Genomic DNA, 5215 nt, shown 5'->3' on the forward strand with positions numbered 1-5215 from the left:
AGGATGTCAAAATTTATGCAAGAATGGAGGAAAGGGAGGGATTGACTCGAATCAGTATCAGGAAATGCGATGAATGCATACAGCAGCGTCTGCAAAACCATATTGCGAACGGTCGTTCATGGCAAATGCAGCAATGTAAAAGAACAGGAACACAAGAAAAATGTTTTGGCCGACATTCAGAATGAGATACTGAAAGAAAAAAATTATCTCTAAAAAAATAAAATAAAATAAAAACGAATCATACAAAGGACTAAACTCTTTGCATGGGCAGCACCTGAGCTTTTCCACACCCTTATGTATCTCCATTCCTACAACAGCGTGGATTTCACTTGAACAAAAACGATGATTAGAAAAAGACTGTACTACTGCATCTGCTATGCATTGTCGGGAAAGTAAATCAGAAGCAATAATAGTTAATGTACTACGACCAAAAACTATAGAAATGTACTTTGTTAGAGAAGACATTATCTCGTTTGCAGTGTAAACAGAAGCTTCTAATCATCGGAATAGAAAGATGTTCACTGGGGCTATTAAGTATTTTTATCCATGACTGAACAACAGAATCCTGAACTATTATCATCTTTAGAAAACCCACATGAATCAGGTAGTAGAATTAGTAAATGTTTTTTGAATTCACTGAACGACCATTATCTGACAAAAAATGAACTGCTATGGTTTTAGTCCCGATAATTGCTGTGTCAACTTTAGTACCAACAACTCGACATTCACGAGAAAAGAAAATGATGGCATACAAAAGGAAATGGCCAAGCACATAATTTCCAACTCAATTTCAATCTTCATTGAAAAGTTGGATGTTGGCTCTTAGAACGTTGAGTTTAAGCCATATGCGTATTTTGCAACATGATGAGGTGAAAAAATTCTGTAAAGACTTATTGAGACATGTGACTACTAGATAGCTGGCACTTCTTCCACGTGTTCTGGTGGCTCAATTTGAAAGCTTTCCTAAATGTTATCTTCTAGAGAAAATCATGAATATATTTTCCGTGGTTTCTCACAGAGTGACTTGGCTCGTATACACTTGATATTTGTTAGTTGTATTCTTTCACAGAATTACAAACGATATGAGATGTGGGATCAATACTTCGTAAGTTGCGAATACTCCGAAAAGATGTTCAAGATTCTATCAGTATGACTATCATACATATCGTAAAAAAGTCATTTAATTGATTTGTCCAATCTCGTTTGCCTGTCCCTCGAGAATGTCGATACGGGCAACATTACGAATCTGAAAGAATTCTCAGAACAATTGTCAAAACAAAATTTGGATGTAGATGCATTATACACTGACATAGAATTGCTATAATGATAAGGAAAAAGTGTGCATGTTGTCCAAATTGAACTGTACCCTAGTGTGTTAAGTATATTCTTAAAAATACAAAATGTAGCAACATACAATTAAAATGTTGAAAACATTTGCAAGCGATTCTTTTTCATTTTGGCACAAGGTTACTAATTTTGAGGAGATGGGGAACCGATTACATCGACTCCAGTGTTCAACTGGTACTTATATGCTATTGACCCCGAAAGAATGAAAAGCAAAACCGACCTCGACTTTGTCAGTGCGGTAACGATTCTGCCAGCTCACAATCTAAATACAATTATTAATAATTAACAAGTTAATAGATAGATAAATAGAAAGAAGGAAAACTAAAGTGAAACCGTAAATTGATTAATTGAAAGGCAAGGGTAATTATAATTCGTGTTTCTTTGAAGCGAGCGGAATTTTCTTAACATTTTTTTGTCTCATCCATGCTTGTAGTTAATTTGTCTCGAAATAATATGAGTTATGTGATGTGGTTTTTTGATAGAACACTGTTACATCCAACATTTATATCCAACAGTTATATCCGACCTCTCTTGTTTAGCCAATGACGACAGCCCCTGGTTTGTATGAACGACTCGACTCCCTTGCAGTGTTATCAAACAAAATTCAAAATTAATTCTAGATTTCTACAAAAAGAAAAGAGCAAAATTTGCTAAAAATGCTAAATAATTAAAAAATAAGGTTAGATACTCTATTTAAAAGGAAGCGTATAAGTTAAAACTTTTGCTAATATATCTGAATCAATAGCTTACAAATCTTCTAAATCGCCAAATCCGTCAGTATTTTCAGCTCTGCTATCTTATTTCTATGTCAGATGTGTGTCCATTCCTGGCAAACCTATTCAATGTGGCTTCATGTAAACAACGGTCTTTGTAGCATTTATCATGGTGTTTCTATCACAAGCATTGGAAGTTGCATCTTATTTAGCAATTTCGTTTTCAGAACATTAATGCTGTTGAATAATCTTTCTACCTCAGCTTTAAAACTTGGTAACATTAGGAGATTAAGATCGAGCGGATATAGCAACATCTCTTAAGGCATTTCTGTCCAAAACTTTTCAGTATCAGTAGAGCTGGTCCATTTCACTAAATGTAATACTTGCTATATCATTCTCATTTAAACTGACTCCGAAATAATCAACTCATTTACATATCTCAAAATATTTTCTATTGAAAATCAATTTGTGTGTTTTAGCATTTAAGAATTGTCCAGAAACGTTATTTGAGATTTTGTAATGACAGAGAAGAAATGTTTTGGTCTTTTCCGAATATTTTTCCAAATATTTTCTTTCATCGTCTTGTGTATCACTTCTGTTGTGTCTCAAATTTTAATCAAGAATAAGTTTAGAATCCTCCCAAATATTCAGCATTAAAATAAGAATCAAGAGGATCTATTCTACATGTTGGCGGTACTAAGATTTTTATAATATTTGATCAAATGAGGGCAGCGAGCGGGCAGACTCGTTAACTTAGCGGCATTTTGTCAGTCTTTACGCTCTGAGTTCAAATTCTGCTTAGATCGACTTTGCCTTTCACCCTTCGGGGTCGATAAATTAAGTACCAGTTGAGCATTGGGGTTGATGTAATTGACTTACACCCCTGCCACGAAATTGCTGGCCTCATGCAAAAATTGAAACCAATATTTGATCAAATGAGTGAGTTCTGTTTTATCCACTGTTCAAGAAGTTTAAATTCTTGACCATTCAAAAAAATAATATGTAATATAAAACATCAAATATAAAACAAATTTTTAAAAAAAGAATAAAATAAGACAAGAATTGTTTCACATTCTCCAAAGTTTCTAAATTCTTATGACATCAACAACATACAATTCTAGCTTGAAAGAATAAAGTTTCTAAAGTAGATGCAAGAAATTCGAAGGATTGCTTTGGTCCAATAGTAGAGAACCTGTCAAATTCACAGGGGAAGTATGTTCGTGTCCTTTGGGTAGCCTTTAACTTTTTCAGCCTAAAAGATTTTTAATCTATTATTTACACGCTATTGTTTAAACATTATCTCAAGGCGGCGAGCTGGTAGAATCGTTAAGCACGTCGGGCGAAATGCTTAACGGTATTTCATCCGTCTTTACGTTCTGAGTTCAAATTCCGCCTAGGTCGACTTTGCTTCTCATCCTTTCGGGATCGATAAATTAAGTACCAGTGAAATACTAGGGTCGATGGAATCGACTACTTCCCTCCCACAATATTTCAGGCCTTGTGCCTGTAGTAGAAAGGATTATTTATACCTTAGCTTGATTCAAAATTTACCGTTCCTAAAAAGAATTGTAAAATAAATACTCAATATATTTTATACATAACAATCGAGCAATAAAGCACATATGTCTTGAAACCATTATTTTAGAATGCGTTTGTAATTAAAGTCATTGATTCAGAATTGTATCCACAGCAGGTTTAGTTGATAACCATGTAGTTGGGCAACGGTTTAAAATCTTCAGTAGTTCTTTATCACTAATAGGTGATTATAAGCAGTTCGCATTGTTGAAAAGTGGGAAAACTACTAAGTTTCCTAGGAAAACTATTAAGTTTCTTCTAGGAAAATTTATAAGTTCCAAGGGAGACGTTCAACAAAGAAAACTACCCCAATAATAACAAATAAACGCATACACACACAACAAATTAAACACATGCATCCATGATACAAAAGTATTTATGGGACTTTTACTTTCTGACCTTATTTTGTAACTCTTGTCATGATACTGGCATTATCAGTTTCAAAAGTCGGTAGATTTTCAATGAAAGACTTTCTTTTTCCTCTATTCCACCCCACCCACCGAAGTCTCTACAATATCATTTGCATCATACTTTTATATTTTTCTAGAAGTACTGAATCAAGTTATTTACCTTTCATCTTTTACTTGTTTCAGTCACTGGACTGCAGCCATGTTGTAGCAACCTTGAAGGTTTTGCTCAAACAAATCGCCCCTCAGTACGTATTTTTAAGTCTGGGATTTATTCTATTTGTCTCTTTTACCGAACCACTAAGTTACGGGGACGTAATCAGATCAACACCAGTTGTCAAGCGATAGTTGGAGGACAAGCACAGAGACACACACACACGTATGTATATATATATATATATATATATATATATATATATATATATACCACAGGCTTCTACAGTTTCCGTTTACCAAATTAACTCACAAGATATTAGTCAGTCCGGAGATATATTCTTTTCTACTCTAGGCACAAGGCCCGAAGTTTTTGGAGAGGGGGCCAGTCGATTAGATCAACCCCAGTGCGCAACTGGTACTTAATTTGTCGATCCTGAAAGGATGAAAGGCAAAGTCGATCTCGGCGGAATTTTAACTCAGAACGTAAAGACAGACGAAATACCGGTAAGCATTTCGCCCGGCGTGCTAACGTTTCTGCCAGCTCACCGCCTTAGTCCGGAGATAAATTAGAAGACATTTACCCAAGGTGCTGCTCAGTGAAACTGGGCCCGAAACCAAGTGATTACAAGGCGAACTTCTTAATCACACAGCCATGCATGCGCCTATGTGTGAACAACATGTTTATAATTGTTCCTATATACATTATTGTAATTCTCCTAAACTTCTTAACTGTGATCTCATTGGATTTAGTAATTAGAAGATTAAATTTTCCGGTTTACCACATCAGAAATGAATTTTTCTTCAAAAGTGTGGAGCAAGCAAGCACATTCTTTACGCATTTCGCACGATGCAACTTCACGTCAAGAACAGTTTCGCTATCATGTTTATATATTTTTGCACAAATTTACTAAATGATCACAGATGTTTAAATGAAGAATGGCAGCAAATCACATTTATCAAAATTTGGTAACAGAAACTGCTGTAAATAGAGCTGTTGCCACATGTTAGTTCGTTCGA

This window comes from Octopus bimaculoides, chromosome 2 (genome assembly GCF_046866305.1).
Source record: "Octopus bimaculoides isolate indiv1 chromosome 2, ASM4686630v1, whole genome shotgun sequence".
NCBI lineage: Eukaryota > Metazoa > Mollusca > Cephalopoda > Octopoda > Octopodidae > Octopus > Octopus bimaculoides.